Source organism: Corapipo altera, unplaced genomic scaffold, assembly GCF_003945725.1.
Source record: "Corapipo altera isolate COAL_440 unplaced genomic scaffold, ASM394572v1 180, whole genome shotgun sequence".
NCBI classification, from domain to species: domain Eukaryota; kingdom Metazoa; phylum Chordata; class Aves; order Passeriformes; family Pipridae; genus Corapipo; species Corapipo altera.
The window spans coordinates 1,521,755-1,535,039 of NW_020884915.1; the positions used below are offsets into that span (position 1 = coordinate 1,521,755).

General features: G+C 42.4%; 1 long non-coding RNA gene across 1 annotated transcript; it reads left to right on the forward strand.

Annotated features, from left to right (window-relative positions):
* The first annotated feature begins 395 nt into the window (after window positions 1-395).
* On the forward strand, window positions 396-4,851 carry LOC113952858. Its single transcript, XR_003529682.1, has 4 exons — window positions 396-430; window positions 1,295-1,469; window positions 3,173-3,371; window positions 4,765-4,851. It is a non-coding gene; the product is annotated as an uncharacterized LOC113952858 (long non-coding RNA).
* Window positions 4,852-13,285: the final 8,434 nt, after the last annotated feature.

Sequence of the window (13,285 nt, forward strand, 5' to 3'; positions counted from 1 at the left end):
GAAGGCTTTGGGGAGACCTTAGAGCTCCTTCCAGTGCCTAAAGGGGCTCCAAGAGAGCTGGAGAGGGACTTGGGAAAGGGCCTGGGGAAGGGCCTTAAGGTGAAGGAGGGTAGATTTATTTTAGATATTAGGAGGAACTTCTTTACTGTAAGAGTTGTGAGGCCCTGTCACAGGTTGCCCAGAGAGGTTGTGGACTCACAGTCTCTGGAGATATTCGAGACCAGGCTGAATGTGGATCTGAACAACCTGATCTAAGGATCCCTGCCCATGGCAGGGGAGTTGGAACTAGGTGATCTTTAAGGTCCCTTCCAACCCAAACCGTTTCATGATTCTATGTTTATGACTCTATGATTCTATGATTGGAGAATCCCATTGTTGGATCTCCACTGCCAAAACAACTGGTGACCCAATTGCCAAGACAACTGGACAGGTCAGATAAGCCAAACTGGGAGCTCTCTACATATTCTCTAGAGAAATAATATTTAAAGGATGTTTCTCTGAAGGATTAGAAAGGCAAAGAGGAAGGCAGGAAGAAGTGCAGCTCTTTGCCAAGCAGCACTCCCGAAGAAAAGCTGGAACCCTGTCCAGTTGCATTTCTGTGCAACTTCACTGGTAAATTGGGGCACTTGCTTCACTTCTTGTGTGTTTCATTAACATTTTTGCATAAATACAGTGTACATTGTGAGTGGAATAGAAATCTGCCCTGAAAATGTTTATCTTCTTTTCTTTTTTTTTTTTAAATATATAATGTTATTTGTGTCTTAGCAGTAGTGGGAAATACACAGGGTTCCTGTTCCTCGTAGCAATCTCGGTGTGGGCCTGGGTTCAGCTCCCCATTCAAACAGCAGTCTAAGTATAGAATAGATAAATATATAAAGTATTTTATAAATATAAATATAAAAATGGGTGTAATTCTGTGCCTGTTCTCAGAAGATGCTGATGTCCAGGCTCAGAGCAGAGGAGCTCACTGGTTAATTGGATCCATGGTGGAGCAGTACTGGGAAGTCCCCTGGCTGGGCTGAGCTTGACCTGGCTCTGTTCCCACACCTCCTGGGAGGCAACATCCCTCCAAAATGCTCCTGAGGCCACAATCCAGCAAATCCATATGGCAGGTGCACAGCTGGGTGGGATGCTCCCATGTGTCCATTTGTAGGCAAATCTATTCCATGTTCAGCTTCCAAAGTCGGTTTAATAATAAACATTAAAATACCAACTGACCTGTAAGAGGAAAAAAAAAAATTGTTTGTGACATTAAACACCTTCACATGAAATAATTCAAGTTAACCTGCAGCAGATTTTAAGCATAAACAAGTCCCTGGGTGGTGACGGTAGAGATGTTCACCCTGAAAAGGTCAGACAGCTGCTGAAACCTCCGTGTGCTCCCAGTTATGACAAAAATGAGGTGGAGGCAAAGGCAACTCCAGAACCAGCCTGAGGAGTAGGAGAGGAGTGTGCCAGTCAAAAGAGAGGTAACATTTCTATTTCTGATAATGCTGGAAGGTACCAGGAGCCAGGAGGAGCTGGAGAACAAGTGCTCCATCTCCTGAATTTGCACATCTTTTCTACAACTTCCCAGGTTCTCCACTCTCAGGATACTCCTTCCAAATCGCTGCCATCCCCTGCCTGGTTTAGCTTTTCCTGGCTTTACAGAAGCACAACAGGAAAACCAGCCAAGTCGAACCCAATATAATGGTTGAATAGTTTTATTCTACTCTGGAACACGGAGCAGAGATCGTTTTGATTCATTTATTGTTTCAGCGCTGGGCAAATACAAATATTTCTCTTGCGTCCGAGGATATTTTTAATCCTGCTTTTTAGATGTTTTATTTTGCTTGAAACTCCAAATGCATTCTTCCCAGAATTTCTAAGCTCATTCTTTTTAATTTTTTCAAGGGTATCCTGTCACTTTTTAAATACAGTCTTTTCATGTTGCCAGTGAATTGCTTTGATCTGCAGATGAAAACTGATGAGACGCCGTTTCCTCAGCGCTGAACTTTGCCAAAAGTTCCGAGTGTGTCTGCGGTGGAGCCTGTCAGGATCCGAAATTCAGGAAAATAAAATTCCTGACAGGACTTTCCAAAGCAATCTTTTCCCATTGTCTGTAAAACAAAAAGCCCAGGACAAGGCGTCTGTGGTTTGGTAGCATGGAAGTGAATGAATGGAAAAGGAACACAGTTTGGTGGGTGTGTTCTCTGGTTTATTTATGGAGTAATAGCTGGGAAGTAAAGTTGTATTCCTCTTTCTCTGTGCCACATCTCCATGACTCAAGGGATCTGGGAAGGGAGGAGCTTGGAGCATGGAGGGAGAGCTGGGGGAAAAAAATGCCCCTAAAGTGGTCTTAATAAATTTTTCCTGAAAAGGACCATATATGTTGATGCTGTAGGATTGGAAAATAGTATTGGGTGGATTGGAGGAGGTCTTCAAGCCATCCCTCTGCCCCAGCTCCAGGATCAGACACAGCTGCTCAGGGCTTTCCCCAACCAGGTCTGGAAACCCCCAAGGCTGGGGACAGCCCAGCCTCCCCAGGGAGCACATTCTTCAGCTCCTCTGCCCTCCTAGTGAAGATGTTTTTCCTGAAAATCCAGTACTTTTGGTGCCTCTCGGTACCGAAGTTCAGGAAACACACACGTCCCTTGGGGGGAAATGGGCTATTTTGGTCAATTCATGCCAAATTACATAGTGGGTGGTTGGAAGCCCAACATTATTCTCATAAATATCACAGTTCCCTCAGATTCTGATGAGTGATTCTTTTTAGCTGAACTGCTACTTGAATTCTACAGCATATTCCAGGGAATAAGTAAATAAAACACCATTCATGCCATGGGATCAGCATACTAATTTATGGCCAGATCTGAAGCCTTTTCCCAAGGCAAAATACAATTAAAGCCAGGCAGAACTTGACCCGAGTGAGCACTTCAGTATTTGATCTGTGAATTTGACTTTTCTGAATTTTTATTATTTTTATACAGTAGTAAAAGTGTCTCCTGCTGGTGATTTTACATTGTGCTGGATATTGAATTCCTTGCAGCAAAGGCCTCACCTCTTGAAACCTAATCTTATATAGCGTGCCGTCTAAAGAACTTAATTCTTATTGGGATAACAAGTTTAAAAATATATATTTTTAAAGTACATCCGTGACATTTTTGTTAACCTGGTTCTAACGGTGATCCAGCAGGAACAGCAGAGGATGAAAAGTGAGGAACAGGCTGAGATCTAATCTGACCCAACTCATTGATTCCCTCCCTGACCTTGGGTAAGCCTTTTGACCTGCCTGGGCCTCAGTCAACTCAGCTGGAAAATTGGGTAAAGAGCGGAGCCTGTTAGAAAACCATCTTCAATTTGAACAAAGATTTCCCGGAGACCCAAAAAAAGTGAGTGTAGTCATTTGGTACAGACATAATTGATTGTGGACTGCACAAGAATAACATCCTGAGCTGTGGGATCCCATGGATGACATCTCATTTGTCCTGTGGTGGCTGGGTGGTCTCTGCGTCCACTTTTCCTGTCTCCAGAACTGTATTTTCCCTTTCACGATATTAGTCTGGCCGTGTCTGACCTCAGTAGGAATGTGGCTCAAACACTGCATGAGCCTAGGAAGATGGCGAGGTGTTGTTATTATTCCTGTTTGGATGAGAGTTACTGAAGTAAATTATTGCCTCCTGGATTTAGCATGACCTGGAGTGGCATCACGTGGTACTGTGCCAATAACACATAAAAATGAAATCAGGGATTTACAGAATCACAAAATATTTTGAGTTGGAAGGGACCCACAGGGATCATCGAGTTCAACCCTTAGCCCTGCACAGGACCATCCCCAGGAGTCACACCATGTGCCTGAGAGCATCATCCAAACAGTCCTTGAGCTCTGGCAGCCTTGGGACCATGACCATTGCCCTGGGGAGCATGTTCAGTGCCCAACCACCTTTGGGGAAGAACTTTTTCTAACATCCAACCTAACCCTCCCCTGACAAACTCCAGGCCATTCCTGAATTCATTACTCAGATTTCATAGATCACAGAATGGTTTGTGTTGGAAGGGACCTTAAAGCTCATCCAGTTCCACCCCCTGCCATGGGCAGGGACACCTTCCACTAACCCAGGTTACTCCAAGCCCTGTCCAACCTGGCCTTGGACAATTCCAGGGATGGGGTAACCATAAGTTCTCTGGGCAGCCTGTGCCAGGGCCTCACCACCCTCTGAGATTCTCCTGAGGCTTTTCAATGTGTCCTGGCTTTTCCAAGCCTTTTTTCCTGCCATCAGTCTGGCCCCAGCAGTGCCTGTAGTTACCAAGAGGAGGGTTCAGGCTGCAATCCCAACATCAATCCTCATGTGTAAGGTCAAGTCAGAACCCCTTTGCTCCACAGGGTGCACGAGATGTGCCTAAAACTGGGAGCGCGTGGCTGGCTTTGTGCAGATCCCCCCATCCCTGATGGAGCTGTTTCTCCAGCCCGGCTGCTGGAGCAGCCCCCAGGCGCAATCTGGAGGGCGCAGTCCCTTGGAGCCGAGCCAAGGGCACTGCCATGGCATGTGGCTCCAACCACGCGGGGCTGGAGCGGCTCCCGGCCGCGTGCGCGGCGCTCCCGGCTCTCACGGAGCTGGCACTGTTTGTCCTGGGCAAAGGCCAGCTCCTCTCACTGTGCCAGCGTGTTTGAACCAGCCCGGACTTGCTAATCTATTCTCCGTGACCCACACACTGGAAAAATGACCGTTTCCTTTTCCCAATTCCCACATCTGCTATTTGTTTTCCTCTCTTTGCCTTCCCAAGATTTGGGAAGGAGTTCAGGAATGCAGAGTGCTATTCAAAGCCAGGCTGACCTCAGATACTGAGTGGCATTTATCTGGCAAGGCTTGGATGTAAATAGTGAAGGGGAAACGGGCATGTTTCTTCACTTCCACGTGTGTATTTCTAAATGTTTTTAAATAAAAATAATGATTTTATTCTAAAATGTTACCTAGAGTAGGAGGGACCTGGTATTTCCAATGGAAACTAGTAAATCCTGCTTTGCCAGTTAATTTGCTCTGTCATTATCCTTCCATGAAATAGGCTAAACTGTAACATTAATATTAGGTGCAAACACCTACAAAAAGTCACTTCTACTAGTCCAAATGAAATTACTATGTGAGAATGACATTTATGTTGGAATAAAATCATCACTGTGCCTCATATAACATAATATATCTCTATATTTTGCATCTCAAAAAAAAATAATCTTAGGCTCTGCTCCCTTTAAAAATGCAGGCACAGAAAACCAAAAATTTCACTTCAAAAATATTCAGTATTTTTAATGGAATATTCTGAAAACATTTTGTTTTGAAGACATATTTAACAAGGAAATTTGAAAAACAGTGAGCACAAATACATTTGGGAAGCAAAATGCAACCAGAATTTGCAGAATAATACAAAATATTAAGGTTTGGGAGGGTCTGGATGATGTGTAATGACCAATAATCCACCTTTTTTTCCCCTTCTTTTATTTTCCCAAAGAAGAGAACTTGATAGACCTTACTGAATTAATTTCCCCGCGACCCTTTTTAATGGGAATGAGGTGATTTTAATTTTTTTAAGCATATATATGTGTATCTTGAAATAAAGAACAATAAAAACAATCACATCTTGAAAGATAAAATTGTTAAGGAAGATTAAAGGGAGATTTAACCAAAGATGTTTCTCTGCCTTTTTTGTAACAACTCAGTGAAAGTTTGGTGTCAAAATTGAAAGTAGAAGCTAAAATTGGGATCGGGGTCTGTGACTGTGTATTCCTCTGGGCAAAAACATGGGAATTACCCACAGATATTTGGTGAGGTTTGTATCAAGAGCCAAAAATATGTGTACTTATGGAATTAAAGGGAAAGGAATTTTAGAAGAGCTGATTAAACTTGCTGCAATGCTGCTGTTTAGATTAATGGCCAAGAATGAGGAGCTGATTTTTTCTGACTTTTGAGACACACGTTCCTTCTAAGAATGAGGATCTGATGATAGGAATTAGCTGAACAGCAATGAGTGTGTCAGGATTTGCAGTGTGACACATCCTGCCTTGTCCTTTCCTCTGAGATGTGTCATCAGAAGTCCTCAAGTAACTCTGAAAACCTTCAGTTATTCATATTTAATCTGCTGTTATCACTCCTATGTTCCTTTTGCTTTTACCCCTGCCCAGATTTCCTTCCACCATTGAACACCTTTGTTTAAGATTATTTCCGCCTGTATAGATCAAGGTGCATTTTTCCAAGTTCAGTGGTCATTTGTCACCGTTCAGCAACTGAACTTTGAAATCCTCCCTGATCGCTGATGCCACCCACTGTGGCTGTCATAGGAACAGGAGGCAGAGATGAAAAGTGCCCTGAGATCATCTAGCCCAGCTCCAGGGATGGCTCTGGCTCTGGCTGGGGCGATGGAGATGGAGGGGATCTTTGGGCAGCTCTTTGGATCCAGGCTCGGTGTTTGCTCCCGCAGACAGATAAGGTTCTCTTTCATGTCCAGGAACCATCAGGAAAGGAAAACCCAGTGCACTGGTGGAATGACTCAACTATTGTGACTGGGAGACCCTGGACAGTGTCAATAGATAGACCCTGGCTGCGCTTCAAAGAGCTGTGATGGTGACAACAGGGAGTCAGGGCTTATGGCCTGGGTGAGGAGGCCTCTGTCCATCCTCAGCCAAGCACCACGTCAGGGCTGAGTGTTTGAAATACAGAAAGTTTTGGCATAATGCTTAAATATGGACCTGTTTTGTGCAGAGTGAAAGGCAGAAATATAGTTAGAAAGTGATCAAAAATCCATACTTTCGGTAGAAAATAAATAATAATAGGCAAACTAGGGGGATAGGCAGTTCTTACTGAATTCAGTGCAAAACTCCCTTTCATTTTATTAGAATCCTGGAATGGTTTGACTTGGAAGGGACCTTATAGATCCTCTCATTCCACTCCCTGCCCTGGCCAGGGGTACCTTCCACTAGCCCAGGTTACTCCAAGCCCCGCCCAACCTGGCCTTGGACACTTCCAGGGATGCAGAAGCCGCAGCTTCTCTGAGCAACATGTGCCAGGGCCTCACCACCCTCCCAGCGAAGAATTCCTTCCCAATATCCCATCTAAACCTACCCTCTGGCAGTGGGAAGCCATTCCCCTTTGTCCTGTCCCTCCAGGCCCTTGTCCAAAGTCCCTCTCCAGCTCTCTTGGAGCCCCTTTAGTCACTGGATGGGGCTCTTAAGGTCTCCCTGGAGCTTCTCTTCTAGAGTCTGAACGCCCCCAGCTCTCCCAGCCTGGCTCCGTAGGACAGGCAAAGAGAAAAAACAAGTTATTTGTATTTGTAATCAAAGTAGTTTGTGGTGACAAAGTTGCTACATGGAGAGAAGTTGTGCATCCTAATTTTCTTCAACTTCTTGCTGTTCCTAGATTTAGCTGTGACTACGTGTTGGTCTGTAATGTTTATTTTTTTTCCCCTGCTGAGACACTTTTCTGTGCATGTCAACAGCACCACAACTGCAGCAGAGACAGTCCTGGATAAGGTCAGTTAGATTAAAACTTGTGATTTTTGTAAATATTTTTGTTGTTTCTCTCTGACATGTGAATGAGGTTTTGTTTCTTTAAAATATGGCACGAGATTAAATCAGAATAAAAGTGTCCTTTTATAAGCTGGGTCAAAGGGGATATAGAGACAGTAGGTAACTAAGTCTGTTAGTGTAACAACACCAAAAAAAAAAAAAAGGGAAAAAAATGGAGAAAAAAATGCATGTAAGTACTTTAGTCTCTTCAGACTGACTGTCTTCAGCTTATGAACTAATTGAGGAGCGAATGGAAGCATAAAAGCATTTCTTGTTAGAGTCACAGAAGTAATTAATTGATCATATGTTGTTTCTTTAGCAATTACGTGATATTCCCCTGTTAATCTGTTGAATATAAACACCCAACATCTCTGCTGTTTTCCAAAGTGGATAAATGAAGTCCTTCTCCTCCTCCTGGGGACCTGTGGCTGGTTTTGACCAAGGTGTTCCAGGAGCTTTTGCCATTTCAGGGATGCCGAAGAACTCTGCAGACAGAAGACTTTTCCGTAATTAAACTCGTTGCAAAATAACGGGAGATCTTCATCACACTCTTTGTATTCCTATAAAATCTGTTGCCATGGGAGCTGGCATTGAATAGCAAGGTAGTGGAAATCAGGAGTGTTACATTACGTTTGCCCTGTAGCCACTGGAGGGTCCCTTAAAATAAAGTCGCCTTTTATCTTTGCTTTCTGAATAAACATAAAACTAGATTTTTAGTGCAAAATCCTGATTTCAAGGTTATTGATGCCAGACTAAATTAATACAGTCTGTGCGATAGCACACAAAATCCCCAGCAAAGCCAGGGATACTCCTGTCTTTTGAAAGCTTGACATTTGTTTTTCATAATGAACTTAAAGGTCACCAGCTACAGATGAATCAGGGTACCTGCTCGAGTTTACATTTACATGCATTTTATTTTATTCCCAGGTGCACTTTTTATGAGATCCATCACTGGAATAAAACTGTAGCGCTCTCTTATTATCCAGGTTTGATGGTCTAGAAGAGTTATCAACCTGCTCTCTTCAGGAATGGGCTGTTTGTTGTCTTCAGTGCATTGCAGAACCACCAGATATCAGTGTAGGGTGGGTTGAGGAATGTCTGCTTTCTTTCCTCCTAGGTCTGAACATCACCACTAGTTTCACCTCTAAATATCACATTTAAAAAGTGTCTTCTTGTTCCTAACCTGTAATTCCTCGTGTCTTAACGTCATGCTCAGTCCTTGAAATGATGTCACACTGTCCAAGTTAGCGAAAAATGGTTTGTGTGTGTTGATGCTTCCTTAATTCTTGTTTTATTTCTACAGATGATGATGTAATTAATCAAAACGCAGGTTTTGGAACTTCCAGGGATTCCAAATGCCTCATTCAGCCTTACAATGAATGTGTCCCATCTCTTCTGCATATGAATTTTTGTTTTTTTTCAGCCTAGCAAGTGACCTGTATTGCTGCACGGATTTCTTGAAACTAAATAACATTTTATACTTTTACCAAAATACCTGTGGAGCTGACAGAGCATGATGCATTCATTTTCCTTGATTTTGTAGTGAGGGAAAAGGCTAGCATGAATAATTCAAAAATAATGCTGAGACTGTTAAGATTTAGTACTGGAGAGGTCATCACAGTTGGGAGAATGAGCTGGGAGACTATTACTATTCCACGATCTTTGAATCTCAAGGTGACATCATTATTATTTCTCTATATCTATAATGTGGTGCTGCAACCAACTTATTGCAGTGTTTCTCATGTAGGGTAGAAAGATCAATTACATACAGACCTCAAAATGTGAACTATAAGCATAGTGTCCAATAAAACTGTCATTAACAGTCACCACAATTTTAACTGTCTGCTTCCAGGTCAAGCTGTTTTAAAAATGATAACTGACATTGAAAGGTTGAATAAAGAGCACCCATTCCAAAGGGAACGGGTCTGGACCCAAATAACTTGTCATTAACAGATTTGCTAATTCCATTCTGCAGTTTACACAGGGATTCAGTGTTTTTCTCGTTGTTTCTGGTGGCATATCCTCTGACAACCCTGGGAAAAAATAAAACCTGAAGTTTTCCACATGATCAGCATCCACAGTGGTATTGGAGAATGCAGAAAAAGCATCCCTATGCAGTTTGATTTAATTTATTCTTGTCTTCAATGAGAAACTGAAAGATATGACCCAAATGGAAGTTGGATTGTGGAGGTGCTTGTTGCAGTACTTTAACTATTACCTCACCTCTCCGTGTGCTGTCAGCTCACTGGCGTGCCTATGGAAGTGTGAGTTATCCAAAATAAACAACTCCCTGACGAATATCCAGAGGAATCTATGCCAGGAAACAGCCGTCAGGACTTCAGAGCCGCCTCTCCATTGGGCAAGCACTGCCTTGTGTGTTTAATTAAACATCCATTTCCCTCGGAGAATATCCCTCCAGACTGTAACTCTTCCAATAAACACTTTTCCTACTTGTTTTGTTTTCCTTTTTCTTGTAATTTTCAGATGAGTCTGAAAGATAAATAAGGCAGCTTTCATAACGAAATTACAGAGGAAGAGGGTTGGTGAGCCACCTGTTCCGAACGTGAGGACATTTGATGTTGGGAGCACTCAAATGTTTGTAAAAAATATACTGCAACTCTTTGAACTGTGATTCCTCTTCTGGTTTTGAAGGAACAAGCTGCTGTCTTCTTCTCTTAGTTCTTTCTGGTATTTCTTGTGGGATTTAGCCATCATGGTGGCTCCTTGTTACTGAATAGTTGGCCATGAAGGCAGTGCAGGGCAAGGAGCACGGTGGGGTTGTGCATGCCCAGCTGTTGGCTCCTTCTTACCCCACATCTTTCTCCCTCTTCTTGCCTGATTTTTACCCTCTTGGCTACTTCAGAGCCATGATCCACAGCCAGGAACACAACTATTGCCTTACTATTGCCAGGGATCTCCACCAACCCACTCCATAGGGGTCTTCTGAGGATATCGATGGCTCTTGGATAGCCAACAGCCCCTCCCTTGTTTAGGATCTAAATGGGCTTGTTGGTGCCTTTATTTTTCTAAATTCTGATTTACATTGTTTCTATGAATTAAATATTTTTACTATAGAATCCCAGAATGGTTTTGGTTGGAAGGGACTTAGAGGTCCTCTCTAAGTTTTGTGCCAGTGCCTCACCACCCTCACAGCAAAGAATTCCTTCCCAATATTCCATCTAACCCTACCCTCTGGCAGTGGGAAGCCCGCTTGTCCTGTCCCTCCAGGCCCTTGTCCCAAGTCCCTCTCCAGCTCTTCTGGAGCCTTTTTAGGCACTGGAAGGGGCTCTAAGGTCTCCCCAGAGCCTTCTCTTCTCTGGGCTCTCCCAGCCTGGCTCCAGAGCAGAGGAAGATCAGAGGAAGAAACAGGTTTTATGACACGAACATTGAGAACTCTGGACACTTCACCTTTTTTTTGTTTTTATCATGGGCCCCTTGTTTTGGGGCCATGATACAACAGCAACTACATTTACTGCTAGATTTATGTTCAGGGACTGTAGTGACAGAGCTACAAAATAAGGGAGTCGGCAGGTCAGGAATCAATTCAAATACCTCATCTGCTCTAGGATTTCTAAACTTAATATCGCTCTGATTTGTGTTATAAGGAGTCTGGAAAAAGTTTTCCTGCCAGTTATGCCTTTTAGGTGACCTGAGGATTTCATTTGGAGAACACATAGTTCTGGATTTTGCTTGGAAAGACCATCTGGCTGTAGGTGATCTTGCTTGAGATTTAAAAAACATAATAATAATTTAATAATAATGAAATATTGTTGACAAAAAGGATGCTTTTACAGAACCAAGTAGGGAGGAAATCCTCTTTCTACCAGAGCGTTTGGGTTTCATAATATGTTTTGAAGCAACTCTGGAGTCTTTTCAGAAGAGGAAATGCATTGATCCCCAAACCAGCCCCAAAAAACACTGAGGCAAGTGTTTTGAGTGGATTTTTTTGTCATACCAGCAACTCCATCAATTAATAATGAATTTTGAAATAAAAACTACAATAATGAGAAATTCTTTTTCACATGAAGAACATTCTGAGCCTAATGCCTGGTGAAAGATATTAACCTGTTATTCAACCAGGAGAGAAGAAGGTGGCAAAAAAAAAAAAAAAAACAACCAAAGAGAGTCATTAAACCTGTTTATCATTAAATAAAAAGCACAGGTTTGTTCCAGAATGCAAAGTGCAGCGTTCAAGGAAATGTAAACATAAGTGCAACTATTTCATTTCATGTGAGGTTTATGTTACTCCCCTATTAAATTTAATGGGTTGCCTCATGAGAAGCAGCTCATTAATATGAATACGAAGAGCATGTTTCAACCTGCAAACTAAATAACACAAAGATGGGTGATGTTTATTTTCCTTTACTTTTGAAAAATATGAACTCCTGGAAATAGCCTGAGTCTGGGGATAAGGCACTGAATTGGGAATCAGGAGGTTGTGCTTCTCATTCCACTTGGTGTCATATCCCTCTGATGTGAACCCGAGCAAATCAATTAACTGCTGTTTACTTTGGTTACTGAATCAGGTTAAATCAACGAGCAGTGGAATGCTTATTGTCAGGCTAAATAATTATAATTAATTATACTGGTTTCGATGAACATCAGCTGCCTGGAGTGACGGGCAGTGCTGGAGTGGTGCTCCAGGGTTTGGATTTGGGATGCTTGGCAGCTGTCTTGGCATCTTGGAGTCCAAATGCTTCCCCCCACTGGTGTGACTGTATTTACTGCTTTTGGCTCCAGAGTGACCATGACCATTGAAACTGGCGCCCATAGGCAAGGGAAAAGGGGCATTCCTACATCCTTGGTTCCCTTTGGAATAATGGACAAAAGAGTATTTCCCATGGGCAGAGCTGAGCTTGCTGCTTGACGTATTTCCAGTAAGTTGCTGCATGAAAAAAAAAAGAAGCAAAATGAGCAAAACGCCTTAAAAATGAAATTGAAAAGTCAGACAGCAAACAGCCAGGAAGGGGCATATTTATGGCCCTCAAAGGAACTTTAATTTACCCACATTTATAAAATTAGGGTTCATTTTCCAGAAGACAGAGTCCTTTTGTGGTTTCACTCTCTAGCCACAAAACTAAATTTCACCAGGGAATTGCTGGTGTTGTTTGGGAACTGGAACCTCAAGAAACCTGAATTTTGTTCGTTTATTTTTCACTTATTCATCAACAACATTTCCTTATTATCATTTTAAATTCCTAAGTAGGTGTGGGGCTTGTCTCATACTCTTCTGATGGAGTTTATATGGGGCTTTTTTGAGGCACATAAATTAATTGGTTTTTTATTGCATATAAAAATATTTCCCAAAATAAATGCTATAACTGAAAACTGTCAGAAATTCAGGCCTTGATCCTGCAGTGGGACAGGATCCATTATACTGTTATAAAACATTGCTTAATTCAGTAGCCTGGAAAGGTTCCTCCAACGTGAGCCCTCTGAGGTGGGTGTTCACCCCCAGTCTGTCCCTCTCCATGACTGGAGGGAGCTCAACTCCTTAGTGCCACTGAAGTCTGCCCAGTTGTTGGAAAACACATTCAAACAGCCTGATGACAATGAAAATACCAACAAAAACCCCACCAAAAAAAGTGATTTTTTTTTTAATTTCAAATTTCCCTTTTCATTGTAGTCATGAAAAGTCAAAGGAAGACAGTAATTTATATAAAATTGTCATTGACAAAATATTTTTTGATCATTCTTTCTGCAATTACTTTTAATGAGAGGGTTTTTTGGCCTTAAATGTTAAGATCTTGT